The following is a 22,299-nucleotide window of genomic DNA, read 5'->3' as shown; positions in this document are numbered from 1 at the left end:
GACAGAAAGAGGCTTGAGGCACATCTGCCGTTTTAGAAGCTAACTGTACAATTTGTTTACCGTGTAACTTGATGAACCCAGACGAACAATTTGGAGTACCTGGAATAAATGGAATAAATAACTGAGCAACTTTGTGTATTTGTAACACATTGTTGGCCTGTAGCAGTGCGTCTGTAGCTGGAGTGCCCAATCAGTTCACTTTTCTTCCTAGTTCTTAAACACTTGGCTCCAGGGCAGGCCACGGTCGGGCTGCACGCAATTACCTTTGAATTATGGTTAAATTACGGAAGTTACATTACCACGGAGTGCACTTGTTTAAACCTTCGCTGCATGACATTGATTCTGTCCTGACACAAGTGGCACCCATGATTACTTATGAAAACAAATTTACCTCGTCACACGATATGACTTTGGAACCATCGTCTATCCTTTTACTAACGGCAGTTTGATGAGCATGGCGACAAGAAGCTGACAATTGCAGTCAAAAGATGTCTCTTTACCACCTTAATATTTGCGTGTATTACAGTCAGATTTTTTGTAAAAATCGGTTTGACGTATAATATACACTCTTAAGGGAGGGCAGGGAATACGTGTTAAAGCTTAAATATTTGATATGATTGACACATTGGTTACCCAGGAAATGATCATTGATGTATTTCATGCATTATGGGAGTTGTAGTTCAGGCGAGTAATGACGTGTAACTGCCGGGTAATGTCATTGGTTAATTGAAGGGGATGAGTGTGCAGAGCATCAGTTTAAATATGAGGATGTTAGAAGTTAAACATAATGCTGCACTGTGAAAATGGCAGTTCGTAATGATCGATATCAAAAGGTAGGAAGGCTTGCAGTTGGGCAGCATTTGAAAGTTTGGGATACAGGGGAGAACAACCGGGTAACTGGGCATTTAAATGCGGTACAATGTGTTTGTATGATAAAATGGCATAACATTGGTTGGGATTTTTAGAGGGGAGCGTGATTTAATTATGTTAAAACGTATAGCGGGAAAATGTCAATCAAAGAGTCGGGTTACGCAAATGAGCTATTTGTTGAAACGTGAAATGTAGTGGGGACGTATAATTTAATGGCCGTGTTTTCTTTACATTTTTTAGTGAATCCCTGAAGAAGGGCTATAACTTAAGCCCGAAATGCATTGGAGAATAATCACTAAGGATATGAATATTGTATAAAGCATGTGACAGAAAGAGGCCTGAGGCACATCTGCCGTTTTAGAAGCTAACTATACAATTTGTTTACCGTGTAACTTGATGAACCCAGACGAACAATTTGGAGTACCTGGAATAAATGGATTAAATAACTGAGCAACTTGGTGTATTTGTAACACATTGTTGGCTTGTAGCAGTGCGTCCGTAGCTGGAGTGCGCAATCACTTCACTTTTCTTCCTAGTTCTTAAACACGTGGCTCCAGGGCAGGCCACGGTCGGGCTGCACGCAATTACCTTTGAATCATGGTTAAATTACTGAAGTTACATTACCACGGAGTGCACTTGTTTAAACCTTCGCTGCATATTATTTCAGGTAGCACCATGCTACTTGTAAACATCATTATGCCACACAGGGTAGCACGTTATCATGTGAGACAACACTGTGCCGCGCCTTGCAGCTCTGTGTCATTTGCGGGCTCTTTTGTCATTCTCGGTAGCACTGTGCTACAATAGGAACCCCTACGTCATATAGTATTTTTTTAATGTTCATGCTTTTTGATCAGTTACAGTACCTCGTGGAGTAATGTAGCAAGAGTGCCACGTACCCTGAAGCAGTCATGCAAAATGTGCCCCTTTCCTGACGGTGTGTAGCGAAAATCATAATCGGGCTGCAGAGGGCTCCTCACAGCCCAAGGCCACGGTACCACTGCACCTGCTTCAGCATTGACAGCTACTCCCTAGATATCAGTTATAAGCTGTACAAAATAATTCAATATAATCCCCGGGTGCATGCCCAACATCAACTCGCTGCACAAATATCCTCAGACTATTCCCATTACTTAATTTTGTACATCTTTATTTTTCACTGTCGTTTCTTGCTGCCTAAATTTAAACATCTGAAAATAGGAACATAATGAAACATTGCAAATATAATAAACTGGACACATTTGTTCTTTGACATGTACCAGGATCAATGTTTTAACAAAGCAACAGGCAAAGTATCTAAAAATGTTAAGTACATAAAATAAATACCACCCAATGGGATTGAAAATATATACATCCAAAAACCAACCCGCTATCTCCCTACTGAAATCCAAACTCAACATCCACAGGCTCTCTCACCCATCCATAAGCCAATGCTTAGTTTGTAAATGAATGAGTGCTGGTGCAGCGCTCAATACCAAGCGTGCATAGTCTTGAATTCACCTCATGCCTCTTTAATCCATTAGCAGACACTCCCTGCCTATCTACATGCCTCCCTCTGGTTCCTGCTTTTTCCCTTTACAGGCGTTTGATCTTTCTCTTCCTCCGCCTTTCTATTTTGTGTGTTTTTCCAAGTCTTTCTCCCAGTAAACGTGTGATGAAGAACATAAGCGTGGCCCGCAAATATGAGTGCTTATGGGCCCTACTGGCACCCAGTTGCTCAAATTAAGTTCTGTATAAACTCACTCCTTCATCCATATACCCCCACAAACACAGCATCATTTTTCTGCAGCAGTAATTTTTGTGAGGCAATCTCTGGGAAAGTTATATGAAGGCAGCAGTGCCAGGTTATTTGCAGTCTCACTGCCATATTGCTGGTTGAGGTTACAACAACGAAGGGGATTTCCTTCTGTATCAGATAGCAGTGCAAAGTGTCCAAGTTAATGTGATGTCTTGGAATACTGAATGTGAGTTGGAACTCTAGAGTTGGGATTCCATGAACCAGCAGTTACTGATGGAAGCCAGTGGAGGAGGCCTGTATTAATAAAGATCTTACCTTTTGGACAACTTCTAGTGTGTTTCTCGCACAATTTCACACTGCCGACAATCATTTAGACAGAAGCAGACCTCAACACCATTTAGTGAACTTGCTGTGGATGTTGCATACTGAAACATGTAGGTGGAGGATGCTGACTTTGCTTGACTGTGAACAAGATAAAGTTGGTGTTTCTTATCTCAAAGTCAGCCGCTCATGGTGGTGCATTGTTGAGGTCAGCAATTAAAACATTTGAAAGGAGAAGTACTTCTTGCCGGGACATGTTGTGTGTTCTAACAAGGCCAACCAACCACATAAAACAAGTGCAACATTTGACGGCCATTTTGAGAGGTTGGGATCGGTTTGATACAAGCTCAACCTCCTGTTGAAATCACAGTGCAAACCTAGTGGCCAGCTTGGATTTTTGAAAAAACAAACCAGTTCAACTTTAGTACTCGTACATTTTGACGAGAGTGGCAACCATCTTAATTGTTTAGGAAATAAGTGATTGGAAACTATGGACATTGATTTGTGTAAACCAAGGTGTTGATTTTTGGTGATTCACTATTGACGGTGGTACAGAGGAGCAGGTATTTAAGGAAGAGGCCTGTCATCAGTGATAGGCACACCACTATTAAACTAAAGGAAGTTTTGCCTGGAACATTAGGCATGCACATTATTCATTAGTGATAGGCACACCATTTATAAGTGTAGGAAAATTCTGCCTGTTGTACTGAGGCAAGGCCATTATTCAGTCATCAGTGATAGACACACCATTGAAGAAAGTTCTGCCTTTAACATGGACGGGTAACGCTTGGCAGCACATGACCCGTGAGGTGACTTGCTCATGTAACTTGATAATATTTGTTCGCCATTATATTTGTGCAGAAATGGGCTTGGAAAGCCATGACTAGTTGTTTGAAATGCAGAATATAACAGAACATCTGTTCTTTTGTTAAAACCAGGGAAGGCACACGTGGAATGGTCTAAATGGAAGAAAGTATTTTTAAGCTATGTAAGTGTGTGTCCAAACAATTTGACTAGGAACAAAAAAGTTGTTCTTTCGGCACATTGCTTGGGGGTGGAAGGACAGAAAGTATTTGAAGGGTTACCAGAATTAATCAGTGAAGATGTGTGTGGCTTAAATGACTTAGGTGTATGTATAAAATAACTTGATTTACACTATTTGCCAAAAGTACACAATTTTGGAATGTTACCATTTTGGGAACAGTGACCAAGGTGAAAATGAAAGTGTACAAGACTATGAGACAAGCTTAAGGAGACTAGCTGCTTCTTGTAAATTTGGGGCACTGTGCAAGGAGCACATTTGAGATCAATTCCATCTCAATTGTAAGGATGATAGATTGAGGGAGGCGCTATGGTTGAAAGATGAACTGCCATTGTCTTAGGTGTTGATAATTGCAAATGGGTCTGAGATAGTCTAGATGTTCTAGTGTAAAAACATGCGTGATGATTAGTGTTGTCTGTGTATTGAAAGAAGAATACAAGAACTGACGCATCTCTGCATATTAGCAGAAATGAGTCAGTTCAGTTTCGTGACGGAAAAAAAAAATCCTTGCGCCACCATGAATGCGTCGCATTTACAGTGCTGTGCACCATGGCGCAGGGATTGACGGATGTGTCATGCATCTGTTGGAGTACCGGTAACGCATTGCTGGAGTTGTGTCGTAAGCACAACGCAACTCCAGCATTGGTTAGGAAAGCCTATTTCTAATGTGCTGCGTCACTCCTTACGCCTGCTTCAAGCAGGCATAATGTTTTGACTTAGTGGCATCATAGAAGTGACTCAGTAAAATCTTGTTGATTTCACTGCATCACTTTTACGAGGCTTTCTTGCGTCGGAACGCCCACCATGCATACATTATACCTGATTCAGGTATAATGTGGCACAGGGCTTTACAACGTGATACATCTCCCTAGATTCGTCATGTTGTAAATGTGTCTCAACATGGCACATTGTTTACGCCCCCGCTGCATTACGAAAGTGATGCAACGGCGGTGTAAAAGTGATGCAAGGGACATGTAAATCTGCCTGTAGTGTGCAGGGATAATGAAGAGTGGTTAAAAAGAAGTTTGCTAAAAGTACACAAGTACATGTTTTAGGTGTGGACAGCAAGGTCACGTGGATAATTATAAAGATTGCCCTGCTCAAAAGTCTAGATGTAACAAATATAGTGAAAATGGAAATTTTATGAAGTGTTGTAGGCCATCCATCCAGACAATTAAAACACATGAAATAGGTACCAGTTGTGGTGAGATTGTTATGCAGTTGTGACGTATTTCATGTGCAAATCCATATGAGGTAAATTTGAATGGTGTGGATGTGACAATGTTCTTTCATTCATGGTTCTGATTGACGATAATATGCTGGAAAACAGTTCACCATCTGAATGGTGACTACGTGCATCTAAAGACCTTGGTTGTAAAACCCAAGTGGTCATGGTGGGCAAGAAATTCCAATGCATGGTTACTTTTGTGCTACTCTAGAGTTTAAGGATAGGATATCCAAAGAGAACATGTATGTTTCTGAGAGAGGTGTGGATATACTTGGTCGGCACGTTCAAAAAGACCTTGGTGTGTATTTTTATCTGAACATGTAACCTCAAGTACAGGTACTAGAGGTGGTTGAATGCTGTGGGTAGTTTTCGAGAGGTTTTCCATGATGAGATAGGGTATATACAGTCTTATGTGCATAAAACCAAACTTAAGAGTGGTGCAGAACCATTTGTAGGCAAGGTAAGCAGATTACCGGTTCAAATGCATGATCAGATAACAGTTGAATTGGATAGGCTGTTTAAACAGGGTGTGACTATGCCTGTTAAGGCTTTTGAATTGTTGGCTCCTATTGTTGTGGTAGAGAAGCCAATTGGTGAGATTAGTTTTGGTATTGACTTAAAGGCACTGAATAAGGCAGTGGTTGTTGATCATCACCCGATACCCACATATCTCAGTTGTTGACTCTGGTAGGTGGGGCCAAGTATTATTTGACCTTGGATTTGGCTTCCGCCTATCATCGGGTGAGTGGACATGAGGAATCTCAAGATTTAACAGCCTTTATTGCTTCTCTTGGCACATATACATGTATATGTGTGCCTTTTGGCTTGGTTATTACCTTCCTTGTTTTCCAAAGTTAATGGGACATTTTTGGGATGATGTTAAAGGGGTAACGAGATATCAAAATGATGTGTTGGTATGTGGGAACACATGAGTGGACCACAGTGAAAGGTTGAGGCAGGTGCTGTCAAGTTTCCAAGAGAAAGGTTTACAACAGAGAGCTGAACAGAAGGAAATTGGGGATAATGAGATTTGTTATTTGGGACACATCTTATCTGTGGATGGGTTTGGTCCAAAAAAGGAAATGGAGGGTGCGATTAGGAAGATGACTTCCCTCAGGAACAAAAAGGAGTTGTTATTATATTTTGCAATGTTGGAGTTTTATAATTTTTATATTCTAGGGCTGTCAAGACGAACTCAATGTAAGACAAAATTGCGTAATAAAGGTGTTTTGTTTAATTGGTCAGATGAGTGTGAGTTAGAATATTTGGAGTCTAAAAAGTGTTTTAAAGAGGCCCCAAATGTGCAGGCTTTTGCTCCTGGAAGGGACACAGATGGCATCAGAGATGTAAGCATGAAACAAATTTGTGTTATGCTTATGCAGAGAGCACAAGGGAGAATGGAACAATTGCTTTTGCAAGCCAGTCATTAGGGGAACAATAAGTATGTCATTTGGGTATTGAAAGGGAAGTTCTTGTGGTACACTAAGCCTTGAAGAAGTTCATGAGTTTCTTTTGGGGTAATATGTTTTGTGGTGAAGACTGATCACAAGCTGTTACAAAAGATTTGCATGAATAAAGGGCATGATTCTGTTTCTTCAAGAATTCGTCATTGGGTTATCGACTTACAAGAATTTTAATTTTAGGTACGATATATTCCTGGAGTGCGCAACACTGATGCTAATTGCTTGTCAAGATCTAATATGCGTTGACCATGAAGATGTGGTTGTTCAAGAAGGATTTTAGAGGTGAATGTATGTGTGGTAACTGAAGGAGTAGTTTCAGAGAGTGAATGGAAGAAGGATATGGTTAATGATTGTGTTTCAAAAGATGTGATGACTAAGTTACGACAAGGTTGGAACAAGGGTAGGAAGGAAAAAGATAAAAGGATTTGGGGACTTCTGCAGGGCTCATGGCCTAGAGATCAATGCAGAAAAAACCAAGTTCATGGTATTCAATCCCTCGGCAACAACTAGGCTAAATCCAACCTTGGGATCGGATAGGCTGGAAAGGGTTGGAACGTTCCAGTACTTGGGGGTAACTTTACATGAAAACCTATCTTGGGGTCCACAGATAGCAAGATCTCGCCTAAAGTTATCGCAAATGGTGGGGGCCATTTTGAAGGTTTCGAATTCGTCAACCTTCAAGCCAGCTAGTCCAGCCCTGGAGATGTACAAAACTCAAGCCAGAGCAGCCTCATCATATGGTGGTTAACTGTGGGGTCATAACGCTGGGACAGAACTTGTGAAGGTGGAGACCAACTTCCTTAGACGGTTGCTGTCTCTACCACAAGGTACGCCTCTTTTACCATTGAGATTAGATTTGGGGCTCCCTTCAATAGGGTACGAGTTAGCCCTAAAGCCATTGAGGTTCTGGCACAGGCTATGGTCCACTACCGAACTGTCCCACTACAGGCAAGATCTGAAGCACGTCCTGAGCTATAACTGTTCCGACAGAATCCCATGGCTGGCCTATGTAAAACGATAATTTTCCCGATTAGGCCTGGCTGATCTGTGGGATGATCCCGAAAGAGGCTGTCTTGTAGTGTCCCGCAAAATGCTCACTAAGATCTTTAAGGGTAAAAGCCTAACTACGCTCCTGTGCGCCCCGAAAATTGGCACCCGCACTGAACAATTTCTGGTTACCAAACGTTCTTTTAAGTTTGAAGAATTTATGGACATTATTTTCCCCATTACTGCAAGGAAACTTTTTATCCAATGGAGGTTTGGTACACTGCCCCTCAAAGACTTTACAAGTAAATGGTCTACATCGGACGACAAAACCTGTCCTGGGTGCAGCAAGAATGTGGAGGACGAACTACACGTGCTGTTTTTTTGCCCTGCTTATAGTAGACCAAGAAAGTACTGGCTAGCACCCTTGTGTAAGAATCTAGGCTTCAGAAATTGTTTACAATCGTACAGAATTCTAAAGACAAGTACCCTGCACTATATTGTTTTTGCATTAACCAAGTATTTAATGGCTATGTGGCTGAAAAGGAAAAAAATACCTAAAGCGTAATCCGTAACCATGAAATGAACTGCAGTGAATGGTACCTTGAATTTCCCGGATCCTCCCATGTACTGAATTAAGTAGTTTCTGCTTCCTTGCATTGTTTTTATATTGTATGTTCACATGTGATTTTATATGTTTTTTACTGCATCTTTTATGGTCTTAATGGCCGAAATAAAGAACTTTTGGATTGGATTGGATTGGATTGGTTAAAAGGTTGAGAGCATTCTGGAATGTATGGGAGGAATTAAGTGAACATAGTGGCTGATTGTTCAGGGGATCTTGGCAAATTCCTCCCAAAAGCTTAAGTAATAAGATTTTGGAATTGGCTTATGCAGGACACTTAGGGATTGTATAGACAAAGAATGGATCAGAGGAGTTTTGGTGGCCTGGGTTCGATGTCTTGGAGGAGCAATCGGCGCAAAATTGCATTGAATGTTGTAATAGCGATCAGGTTAAAAAAAGCAACAATACAAAGCAGACATTTGCCTAATACTCCTTGGGAGGAAGTTGCAATTGATTTACTTGGCCCTATACAAGGAGAACATGCCACTTCTTACATAATTGTACTGATTGATTTGTGTGTCATAAATATTTCTATAAAGGATGTAATAAGATTCCTGGAAGAACTGTTTCTGGAAGTAGGTTATCCCAAGTCTCTTCTGTCCGACAATGGAGTATAATTTTATTGAAAGGAAATGGAAAACCTTTTGGAGGAACATGGTGTTTCGCTGAAACAGTGTCCACTTTACCACCCAGAAATGAATGGTAGTGGAGCTATTTAACAAGACTTTGAAGAAAGGGATACAGATTGCATTTATGAATGACATGTTCTGGAAAGATGAGCTGAAGAAACACCTCTTTGCGTATCACATGCCTCCTTTTGCTTCAGCTGGATATGTCCCTTTTGAGTTACTTAGGAGAAGGAAACTGAGCACAAGTATTTCACCAGGTTGGATGTTGTGGGTAAAGGGTATATGGATAATTTAAATGATGTATTTCACCATATTGGATGTTGTGGGTAAAGGGTATATGGATAATTTAAATGATGGAGTTTTGCAGAAATAGGAGAATTTGTATTTATAAAGCACATTAAACAACAAAGGCATCAAAGCACTAGCAATGGTCAGAAAGCCAGCCAGGGAAAGACAGTAAGCTTGGGAAAATAACCATGTTTTGAGATGCTTACAAAATACAGAGTACAAATTCAGAATCACAATATACATTGGTAACTTATTCCATAGAGTAGCTGCAGTCTCAGAGAACATGCGTCTGCCCCATGTGGCCTTCCACCACCTTGGAGTGATCACGCTCCTCTGCCCTGCAAATCTAAGCTGTCTGTTTGGCAAATACCAGTTGAAAGCTGTCGACAAGTACCAAGAGCCCTGCTGATGGAGATCCTTGTAAACCAAACACAGGGCTTCAAAGTTCACTCACTTTCTCATGGGTATCCAATGCAGTGACCACAATCCCTCCCTAACAGAAAGATGGTGGGGACATTGAAGCTGCATTTTGGATAACCTAAGGTTTGTTTAGGGATGACTGGTTGGGATATAATTAAAAAGCGTTACAGTAGTCAAGGCGAGATGTAATAAGGGCTGTGACTATTGACACTCTTAATTCCCCAGGTGAATAGTGAAAAATCTTCATCAAGATCTTAATAATGAAGGAGCAGGTGCTCACTGAATGTTCTGTTGACCTGAGCATCTAAAGTAAGAGTGTTTTAAAAAATCACACCAAGATTTTTAGTGGAGGTCACTGGGATGGGTAATGGACCGTAAGTCTCAGGCCTCCAAAGCTCCAACCAAACCATGTTATCTGCCCCAAAGAACACAATCTCTACCTTCTTGTTGGTAAATTTAAGCCAGTTCTCCTTCATCCAGGTACTGATTTCACTCATGCAGGATTTAAACTTGTCCGCCACCAGTGCCCAATTGTCAGATTTAGAGTCAATAATTTGGGTGTCATCCACATAGGATAGCACCTGGAACGCATAGGATCGCACCAATTTTGTTAATGGAACCACATACAGGTTTAACAGGGTGGGACTGAAGCAGGACCCTTGGGGGGGGGGGGCACAAGGGAGCTCAAAGGGTTTAGCCCTTTAGTCCCCGCCGCGACAATTGGGGTTCTGTTCTCCAGGAAGGATCCTACCAAATCTAATGCAGAGTCCCTCAGCCCAACCTGCAGCAACCTTGCACCAAGCGTGGAGGGGATTTCACATTGAAGGCTGTGGACAAATCAAGCATAACCTGGATAGCCGCGCCTCCCTCATCCACCTGGCAGCGGACAGAACCTGCTGCAGTGAATAATGCTGATTCGGTGCTGTGACCACTTTGAAACCCGTTCTGAGAAGAGTCCAAAAGATCATGATCAGTGAGAAACTGAGATCATTCTTGGTTAATACACTTCTCAGTAATATTTCTTCCTGTACATAAACAAACCTTTAAAAAATGCCATTTTGTAACTTTCATGTGTGCTGGATGAGGCAACATGCATGAAAGTTACAAAATGGCAATTTCAGATTGGTTACGTGCAGGAAGGGACAGCTTCCTAAACATAACCAATCCTCCCTTGCACTCAGACACGCTTGCACTCTGGTGCAAGGGTGCCTGCGTTTGTGCTAAGTTGTGAAACTTAGCACCATCGCTGAGGGAAACGCAAGGCTGCACCACATACTTGTAAATATGGCGCAGCTTTGCATTTCCGAAGTGGCGGAGGGTGTCATCAAGCCCAGGAGGCTAACAACACGCTCCACCACTTCGTCATTCATATGGCCCATTGACTCCACCAAATTACATAAAAATACACCACAACCACAAAGACAAGGCATGACAACAGTTTAAATTAAAATCTAAAACTCTCAATTTCCTAAAGCACTCATAAGATATACATGCAAGTATATTGTATCAAAATACATAGATCTAGCAAGCATTATTTGAGAACATTTAGAATGAGCAGACCTCCCAGCTATGATAGCCAATTAGAAGCTTTCTTTTTTAAACATTTTGCTGAAAGCAACTGTACTTCTTCACTGCTATTGATATTCAGGTTTGCCATTTTCCTCTCAGGCTGCCTGGATTCAGGAATGCTTCAGATGTTTTCAAACATATGCAAGGACCTAATTAACTTCAAAACGTTTTTTAGTGGACTCCTGTCAAAGGTAATTTTCTCAGGTTGGTCCTCAGTAGAAACATTATCCACAATAATCTGACCTTCACATTTGTTGTTCGATTAGACCAAGTGGAGCGCTTTCAGACCCCACTCTGCTGAGTCTTGAGTATCCCAGAAGTTATACAGCTAATGTGCATCTACAAGTTCAGGGTGTCTCGGAATCCCAAAATATAGGGTCCTCAAACTCCAGAAACAATAATGCCAGGTCAGGGGACACCACACTAAAAACCTTGTGAAGAGCTATGGGTGCAGCGTCAGCTGATGCACCCACCCACTTCTGCCCCCATACTTCAGCATGGAGGGAGCACAACAGAAATAAGGATTTCGACCATCACACAAACGCCTACCCTCAGGCCTCTACCCCACCCCCACAGGCAACAAAAAAGTCCTGTGCAACATTTACCACCTGCTCCAAGTCTGTAGTAAATATTTGTAGATATGATGTTTTTGTTCCCCGAAGGCTGAAAAAGAAACAGAATTGGACCTAGTGTTCCTGGGTCCCCTGCATGTAAGTCCCCACTCCAGGTGGGAAAAATTGAAATCCCTGTTCTCATGTGGTAATGCTGTCTGATATTCAAAATTCCAGCCCTGATATCTCCCGGTAGATATAACAGGAAGCATGGGATAAATGGCAATGTGGTCCCAGTCAGTAATTCTGCGTCCTCTCGTAAGGTTTTTCCCCTTTTTCACTGTAATGCTAACAGTCATACATTAAAACACACAAGATGATGGACGGAATGTTGTACAATGGCAAAACATTCACCCATCGTTATTTTGCTCACCAAGCCACCACAGTTCAGACATGGCCATATGCAAATCAGTCTGGACCCTGTGCCTCATGGGAAAGTCCAGACCAAACTGCCAAGCCATGTCTTCCCTGGACCGGAATCAAGCATCCTAGGACCGGTTTCTGGCTATCAGCCTTCACCAACTAGGATAGCTTGAAGGGTATGCCCAGACGTGTGTCCCTTGCTCACTACGCCACAGGAATCAAGCTATCCTGGCTGATGACGGCTGATAGCCAGAAACTGGTCCTAGGATGCTTGATTCCGGTCCAGGGAAGACATGGCTTGGCAGTTCGAGCTGGACTGTTCCGATGAGGCACAGGGGCAAAACTGATTTGGATATGGCCATGCCTGAACTGGGGTGGCTTGATGAGCAAAATAACGATGGATTAAACCCAGATCTGTGACTTGGGGTGAATGTTTTGCCATTGTGCAACATTCCGTCCATCATCTTGTGTGTTTTAACAGTCATACATTCTCTGCTGTCCTAGATCTTCTGGTGCTTAGATAAGCATCAAAGAACAAAGACCAATACAGTGCAATTTTATACCGTGGAACTTAAAGTCCATGAACAACATAGTGAGGTTAAATGGAAGAAGGAGAGCAGCAAAAAAGAAACAGAGATGCATAGGAAACATCTGTTCACTATCCTTAGGGCCACAACCCAAGTGATAATCCTGTTTCAGTGTAATGTGGAGTCAAATCAAGAAATGTGACACAAAAAATGATTTCAAATTGAGCAGACTCCATTTTCTTCACTGGGAAAGCATATATTGATAATCCTATCTTACCTTACATAGAACAAGATAGCATATTCCTTTTCACATAGGGTGAACACCACGTATAATCTTTTGTAAATGAATAAATGTGTGTGCTCCTCAGAATGGTAATTTCCTCCACTCTGCCTTCCACTAAAAGGATTGTCATGGTGATCACTGCTGAGACTCATAAGTCTCCAAATGATCATCCCTTGTTTCAGGTCCCTCCTCTCTTTCCACTATTGCCGGCAACAATCGAACATTATCATCCAAACTGTTTTTTTTTTTTTATTTCACTCTGTTCCCAAAGAGGATTTTGAAACTTTGATCGAGATAGTGAAACCCAAAGTACCTGGATGGCTTTGTAGTAAAATGAAAATCACACCAGCGATCATTGTTTCTTGATCTAAATTTATTTCAGACTCATAACTTTACCAGTACTGATAGCGACTGGCTACCACTCCACCCATTTCCATCAACTGCTGCTCCAATCAAGAACATGAACCCTCGCATACAACATAACGACACGTACAAACACAAGACCAACACCAGAGCAAGACACAATACACCTTCTCCGTCACACAAACAACGATCCAACACACCTACACGCCACACAAAGACAACATTCAAGATACCCCCAGCACCTTTAAGCCTCTGAATAATGTGCAGTTTTGCATACCAGTTTTTCCAAGTAGGATTCCATGAGGATGAGTGGATCAGCAAACTTGATTTAAGTGTTTCATGTTTTCATCCGACCCCAATGAAGAATCCAAAGTACTTTGTTGTTCTTGAGCAGTGGGCTTCTTAGCCCACACTGACACAGACATTTCTTCTCCAGGTATCACTTTCACTTGTAACAGTTTAGAATCCTTTGCTTCAGCCCCTTCCCTGTAACCCTTTACTTTTCTTCCACCACTTGGAAGACTCTAACCTCACTGCAGACCTAGAGACTTCCTTAACCTTTTCCAGTGACCAAAACCCAGGGCCAATTTTATGTCAGTCTGCCTGGTAATTTAACACTGACCACATCTTCTACATGCACTTTTAAAAGCTTCACAGTTTGCTTCTCATCATTGCATGACTTTCTTTTCTTTTGCACCTTTTTCACATTCCTTTGATGTCACTCGAAATGCATGTCTGACAAAATCCATCATATTTATTGACAGGCATCCGTGAGGGAATCTATGCTGAAATACACTTTCTGCTTCTAAGAGCTTGGAATGGTGAGAATCTGGTCGTCAAAAGAGGATATGAGAGCATGCTCCAGAAACAGTCTTTCACACAGCGATGCCTATTCGCAAAGGTAAATACACACGTGAGTTAATTTACACATGTAAATTCACTATTACAATTTTTAGTAAGCCTGAGCGGAGTTCGTAGAGTTCCACACCATCAAACTACGTGGAGTTCCGCGAGTGGGTTACCTTGCGGCGTTCACACTGATTTTTAATGTTGGGTGTTTATCCTACGCTGTAAAATCAGCATGAATGGCATCGCGCACAGTGCAAGAGGGTGCTGCTTTTTTCTGCCACTTGAGTAGAATTTCTACTTGAGCGGCATCTTCCTCAATGTGAACGGAAGGTTTCTCAACGCGAGCAGTTGCGACCATCTGCGACAGCCCACATTGAGAAATCTTGCTGGGAAGTGGTCTAGCATTGGATTTTCCTCACTCGCGCTTGCCAACAGTTAGCAAGCACAAGCAAGGAAAAAAACTCTCTGAGCTCAGCAGAGCGTGGAATGCGAAAAATGCCGCAAACTCCACGAACGGAGCTGAGTTTACCGTCGAGGCTTACTTTTTAGTACGTTTAATACTTTTAAATATTCACCGTTTCTAAGTGTAAATTCATCATAAAAATGTGCCATACATGTGCACACTCCCCGAAAAAGGGTTTGAAAAAATCACAATTATGAGGGTAAGTTACTACTAGTAACTTACCCTCATAAGTATATTTTGAAAAAGTTAATTACTTCAAAAAAAGTAAATATTTTTTATGCTTAACATTAATGTACATTCATTTTACTAATATATTTTAAATGTAATGCAAAATACAAATTCTACAGCACTAGTAACTTAATTTTTTGAATTAAATATTCATTAATTTTAAAAAATGATTTAAAAAAAAAAAATATCCATGACAAAAATAGATACGTTTATATTTATCACGTACTAAAAAATTATTATAAGTTATATATAGAATCTCTCCCTAGTGACCACTTGCCTGCCCACCACACCTTCTTCACAGACTTTTATGAGCCTATTGCCTGGCTCTCTGGTTCATTGGGGTACTTTGAGGCATTTTATCTGCGGAAGCATTGAAGTGTATTGGAGCCTATGCTTTCAGCTCCTGTGGATTCTGTAGGTTACAATTACGGCAACATCTGAATAGCGTATCCAGTATGTGCAACAGACAGATTACAAGACTTGCAGTGTGCTTGTGCCCTTCCTGTTGGTAGTTTATACCTGAGAATCTGGTGCCCAGCAGGGGGCGAGCCAGCGCTGCTAGGTGTGGCTTTCTACTTTCCACTTGTTATTATACAAATCCCCAGGCAGGGGTCTCCTGACACGGATTGGTGAAAAAAGACACTGGAATACATCTTAGGGGCAACCAAGCACCAGTTTAATCTTGCAATGGGGAGGTGGAAACTCCCCCAGGCTTATTAAGAAAACAGTAGGGCCGGAACTGGAGAAATCGCCACAAATTGAAGGTGATGCTCAGTGTGAGTCTTGTAATGATATGGAGGGACGGGTGACTCGCTCTACAAAAGTGTCAATCAGGAATTACTTTTGGGCTACCAGCATGTCATCAGTATTATCTTCAGATATTGGTGCTCCAGTCCTGGTCTGGATTGACCCAGGGCCCTCTCCACTTTTGGCGTCCAACTTCCATAGGACCAGTCATAAGCTACCCTTGGTCTCGGTCTCGCTGCAGCTGGGTCGACGGAGCGATCTTTTGGACGTATCCAGTCTTCAATCCTAGTCATCAGTTAAACTTCTAATCAGTCATTGGTGATTGTTCTGTGTCCACTAAATTTATATATGAGGAGCTTGCCGAGTGATCTAATTTCTCTTGATTACTTTGGGGATTGAACTACCTAGGATAAGATATATACATGTGCAACTACATCGTCCTGATGATGGTCCTAAGGATCGGATAGGCCAATGGAGGACCGAAACGTCGACACTCTATCACCATTTTGCGAATATGCTGTAATTGGATTATATACAAACACACATATGATTGTGATTGTGTCTCATATTATGGGAATCTAACCAAATCCATAATTGTGGCAAATGGTGATTACACACGACTGTAATCAATTGTAATTTTGTGGTTATGTGTATGTTGCCTAGTATAAAGAAATTATATATAAGAAGATAAACAGTGAATACAAGAATAAAACTTGTTTTTGATACAGACAGCTATTTGTATTAGTTGACTGTCTCCTGCTCAATGAAAAATGTTGATCACGAATGTGACATTTCTGTGAATGATTACATTGAACTAAATGATTCCTGGAGGGACATCTGATGTTTGTTATTGAATATACCCAGTCCTTGTGGGATAATTGGGTGGCTCTTTTTTGTTGAGATACCCTTGGTAGCGGGCATTAACAATCAATACTCGCAATCATGTCCGAAGCTTACAGATAAAGATTCAACGGGGGCAAACCAAGGCTCCATCAATTGGGGCGGAGCACCTCGATCTATGCTGCTGCCTTCACCTCAAGGTATCTTCACCTCAAGGTATAACAGAGATAAAGTGGATCAAGTAAGCACTTCATGGTCCTTGATCTTCAAGAACGCTGACAAAGATACTAGTATTCAAATGGATGCCATTTACAACTAATAAATTCTTAGTAGCGCCCAAGTCCTTCAAAGTAATAATTCACGAGTTATCGTGTCTCAGCATTACTCACAAATGTGAAATCCCCTTCAGCAACTACCTTAGCAGTAAATTCAGCTACAATTTCAACATCTACTATTGCACCAATAACTGGAAGTGAAAGTACTACAGGTCTGGAGCAGGAAAATCTCTCAAACCCTTTTTTAGCTGCCATGGAAGCACAAATGCAGGACACGCTTAGTCAAACTCTGATATTGGGACGGAGGACATGTAATTACTCTCCTGTTTCAGATTTCGTCTCCCAAAAGACTTCAACGTTGGCGGACATAAGAGCCTAGCAGAATATAATGGCCAGGGCGCTTCTCTGACAATCTAGCAAAATTGAACTTCAGATAGATTTGCTTCATTCACTTGCAACACACTTGGCAGGGATCAAATGAAAACAATTGGACTTAAATTAAGTACTTTGGAGGTGTAGAAAAATTGCCCATGTTCCCCTATTATCAAGAAGCTTAGTGCCCTTCCAGAGGTATTTTTTTTTTTTACGGGATTTATATTGCGCAAACTTGACCCGAATTGGGTATCTGAGCGATTTACATAGTACCAGTTGCATTACATGAGGACACAATTATTTTTTTGATAGGCACGGGAAGATTAAGTGATTTGCCCAGAATCACAGGATGTTCAGCGTCATTGCAGGGACTTGAATCCAGTTCCCCAGATTTGAAGTCGACCGTCATAGCCGTTAGGCCAACTCCTTTCCCCATTGCATGCATTGGTGAAGGGCATTAAGGACAATACTTCAAGGGTTGACATACCTTCTCTGGGAATTACTCACACGTCAGAGGAGTTGATCAGTGCAAGGAAGGGGGGGTCAGGAGAATGTGAAGATTACCAGGAGGCATCAGCTCGCGGGGGGACTGAGCCATAAGCACTTCAGCCTAATACAGTTTGCACACAGTTAGAGCCAGATGCGGACATACAAGTAGGTAAACCTGAGCAGGAAAGAAGATTGATGCCCAGAGAATTCCTAATCATAGGTAATCGGGTCCCGGGTCTTCAGATTTTCATCTTGGCAGATATCTCAGTAGGGGCAAGTCTTTCAAGGAGGGCAACAAAGAAACTAAAAAGCAAACTAAAAAACAACGGTCATTAAAAAGAGCAATGCCTAAACTATCATCAAGTTGGACAGATAGAGATGGTTAAGTCTCAGCAGATATCTCCTAAAGATTTGGAACCGCCCAGCCGGTCAGGCCGCAACAAAGTAAATCTACAGGTTGACCTGTCTTTAGAAATGGCTCCAGGGATTCCAAGTCTTAACCTTGGCCTTATGGCTGAAACTCCGGGCAGCAGCAAGAAAAACCACGAAACGTTAAGAAAGTACGCACACAGGCAGCATTGATGGGCCCGGATACACATGGCCCATGTTCATCTCAAAGCTATAACCAAGGGTCTATAACTGGGGTCCCACTTTAGGAGCTAAGTTGGTGGAACCTTGCAAGTCGGACATTCAGGGCTATATTTCAGGGTCGAATATCTGCATTCTCCCAAAGAGAGTAATACTTCTGGATCCCCAAAAGTAATTTGGGGAAGGAACACCACCTGGGACCCGGAATCTGCAGCCAGTGAACTTAAGTAGCAATCAAGATTTAAGGTAATCTACAACAGATCTTGAATCAGGGGCTTGTACATCATTGCAACATAGCAGAGGGAACAGTGGATTACCTGGAATCCCTGCTAGTCAACACTTAGCCATTATGACCAGCCCAACTGGATAATAGATGGGCGATTGCTAGGTATTCCTCGAAATAGTCTTTATTCCCAGGTTCTGCCCTAAGGGTCCCATCGAAACGCTCAATTGTGAGAACCTGCTGAGATTGTGCAGCAATATCCCTGCTCGTAACACTTTACCTCGGAGGACCTGTTATGGGAAAAATTTGACCCTCCAAGTTTGAACACTAAGGATGATGTCTTGAGAACAGCATGGAGGAGTGTGGTCTTGATAGTTGCAGCGTGGGGTGACAAAGAAACCTTTGCTGATTGGGAGATTGAACTGGAGAAACCTATTCCTCCCAAGTACCCATATGTTTTATTGAATCTGCCCACAGGACAGTAAATACAAAGCATGCTTAAGGGCTCATCAGGTGGAAGTAGAAGCTGGGAATTAGAGGAAGTCAAAAGGGCAAGAACACTGATGATTGTATATTTGTTGAATCAGAGAGAGGTGCGATTCAGTCCTATAAAAAGTGTTGGGCAAGAGGCAGGGTGATTGGTGAGTTTCACACGTAGCACACTGGGCCTCAGGCCTCTGCCCTGATGGGAGTATACGTTGAGCAACATGGAAATCTATAACCAGCATCCAAATAAACCCGTGGGGTCCTGGACAATCAGTACAAAAATCTAACTTTGATCCCTCAATAATCTCAGGAAATTTAGCAGGGCTTAAAAAACTCCCTGAAAGCAGAGAAGGGTGGCAATATTTGGATACTGGTGATATCCTCCGCTTTCAAGAAACTTGGGCCCAGGCCCCTACTGCTTTACCAGGTTTCTATACGATTTTTTCTAGGCATCTCTCTTTAGTCCTTTTGAGCGCCCGTCCGGGGTTTATCAATTTTTATTAAGAATGTAGCCAATATAGCAGCCTTGGTTCTTGACAGTAATTGTAAAACAGCCCAAGTTGTTTGCATACACAGTTTGAAAATCAACAGTAAACAAATGGACTTGATTGCGGTTAACTACAGTGCTTAATTTGTAAAAGAATACGTGCTGGGGCTCTCCTCAGGAGGACACTGTAGCTTGCACCATTCATCAGCGCTGCAGTGACATTACCAACACAACTACTAAAGTCACACTCTTACAAGTGTGACAATTCAAACTATTCCAGGCCCCCAAAGCTATAAGAATGGCTTCAGAGCCAGGTATTAGTCATTGTAAATGTAAATTGAATTAATAAACAGCTGCTGTTGTGCTCATGCTAAATTATCCAGACAGCGCCACCATGTGGCAGCTGTCATAAGTGCCATTGCTGAACAATTAAATGCTGGTGCGGAGCATCGGAAACGACCGGCTCAAATTAAGCACTGCCAGGAGGTTGTACAACATGGGCAGCGCTTCAGACACAGCGGAAGAAAACACCGAGGGATCCCTAAGTGAATATACAAAATATTAGAATGTGAATGTCATACACTTGACACTAAAATTATTTCAATCAAAGTCAGAGTTTTTATTGTCACTTCCTGTAGCATCATTATACATTGAGCATGATCATGAGTATGTTTTTTACATTGTGTGTTCTCCTGAAAACTGACCCCTTTTTAGCAATTCCCGATTTTAACAGACGGAAATGAGAAACAGAAATATCCCTTTATTTGCCCAAGATCACAAGTTTCCTAATGTGAGCAAGTAATTTGAACTATGTCTCCTGTTTGCAAGCTTTTGAGATGAACCACCAGGCAACATCTTTACCCTGACCAAATACATAAAAAAGAGAGAAAGTGGGGTTGTTATCTGAAAGAAAGAGGCAGCTGGGGTAAAGCGGACATGGGTAATGCTTCTTTAGAACCTGATAGGGATAGAACAAGATCAATCCGGATCTGTACAGCACACGGCAAAAACCGAGCTGCCTTTGGGGCCTAAACAGTACCGAGGAATGAGCGATGAAGACTAAAAGACCGAAAGAGACCCCAGTAAAGGCGAGGGCTGCGGTACTTGTAATGCAGCTGCCCTTCTGTCGATATTTGGAGGCGTGTAAAATGCCAAAGACTAGACCGTACCTGAAATTTGAATGTAAACATAGGTATACAATGTGGTGCATTTCAAAAGGTGGCGCCCTGACAGAATCCAGTTCAACATTAAGCAGTACCTGTTCTAATTAGCTCAGAATAGACCGAGTCATAATTAAACGTGTGACCTGCTGGCTGCACACGGGTCTCTACAAAGGTGCCCGACAAGCCACCACGCAAAAAAAAAACAAAGTAGTGTGCGTTGGTTTAGGAATGGGCATGCAATGCATGGCATGATGTTTGGTTAGTGGCGTGCGTACAACTTACGGTATCGCTCGTGGTCGGCTGGGGCTGCGGGGCACTGCCTTTATTAACTAGTGATAGCCGCCTGGTGCTACTGTTGCACTGCCTGCCCTCAACGTGGTCAGGCTGATGACTCTTGGGGTGCGGGTGTGCCGGGGCGTGGCAACTGGAAAAAAATCTGTGCGCAGCACGCACAACCAAATCCAGCCTAAGCCCAGCCAAATCAGTGTCTGACTCCCGTCCACGACTGGCACCACTGAACTAAGGGCCGCCATGCAGGGTCGGATTGGGATTGAAAATCGGCCCGGGCACACAAAAAAATCGGCCCTAATTTGCATAATGCCTTTCCTCAAATCACTGATTCAGTGTAATTGCATTAAAAAGGGGGGCTTAAAAAAATGCACGCGTTTACACTAGTGAAACACACCTGAAAACAAGTGAGGCCACTTCTACTGAGGCCCCCTGCCCCGCTCTGATATGCATACATTAATGGGCCGGCCAGTGAGACAAAGGGAGTGACACCTCTGCCTGTTGCTAAACCGGGGTGGGGGACCGGCGGTGTTGGTGGCGGGGAGTGGTAATGAGCGCCCATCAGCCTGCAGAAAGGCCACTCAGACAGACACCCACTGGGCCGCTGGCTGGATTCGAAAAATAAAGACACCGTCCAAATCGGCCCCAGGCTGCTCAAAAAAGCAGCCCACAGCAGGGACTCAGACACCGGCCCCTCGGGCATTGCCCGAATGCCCGCGTTACCAATCCGAGGCTGCCGCCATGGCGCCATCACATATATGATGATGATCAATGTACTGTCTGATAAAAATATGCAGTAATCTTTGCTCAATGCAGTCTCCGGCTCACAAGTAACAACAAAGCACTCGCCGGGACTCGGGAGACAGAGAAGTTAGAATAGCAGTCTGCGCAGAGTCAGTAGGCTAACATCATGTAAAATGTGACATGCAGACGCTTGTAGACCCGGCCCTAAAAAGTAAGTGCCCGTGCTAAGCACCAGCACAATGTAAGCACTGGTTAACTGTTATCTGAATGCTCCTAGGAAAACAAGGCCAGAGTTGGTAAGTCATTTTCTTGAAATCATTGAAGAACTTCTCTTAGACCATCCCCTCTCTGAATTTATAATTACAGGAGATTTTAACATTAGGGGACTGGGGGAGACTACTGATGGAGGCTCCAAAGCAAGTGTTGGTTATGGAATTAATGATTTTATGAAGGTCCACAATTTAGTATCAGCTTAGTCGGAATTTGAGGTGAGAAATAAGTAGCGGATATTCCCCCTTACCAGTAAAAATGTATCGACCATTGACTATACTTTTTTATCTGAAGGGTTGGCTGCCCGACTGGGTCACTTTGACATATCAGTTATACCAGAAAGTGACGGCAACCCATTAATTAGCATGCTGAGTCTTGCAGTAGAATTAGCGGACAAGCACCTCAACAAGGAAAGGGGCCGCAAAGCTAGTCAGAAGAATTATGTGGCTTTCCGATTATAAAA

At 42.4% G+C, this 22,299-nt stretch overlaps 1 protein-coding gene across 2 annotated transcripts in view; it reads left to right on the top strand.

The window, feature by feature from the left end:
- Nucleotides 1–22,299, top strand: part of LOC144772934 (P2Y purinoceptor 8-like) — a 378,444-nt gene that overhangs the window by 268,547 nt on the left and 87,598 nt on the right. For both annotated transcript variants that reach the window (XM_078657632.1, XM_078657631.1), the window contains one exon: nt 14,089–14,225. The gene's annotated coding sequence lies outside the window, so the exon portion shown is untranslated. The remainder of the gene's footprint in view (nt 1–14,088; nt 14,226–22,299) is intronic.

The sequence above is a fragment of the Lissotriton helveticus genome, chromosome 8, assembly GCF_964261635.1.
Source record: "Lissotriton helveticus chromosome 8, aLisHel1.1, whole genome shotgun sequence".
Classification (NCBI taxonomy): domain Eukaryota; kingdom Metazoa; phylum Chordata; class Amphibia; order Caudata; family Salamandridae; genus Lissotriton; species Lissotriton helveticus.
This window is presented reverse-complemented; position numbering and strand designations above follow the sequence as displayed.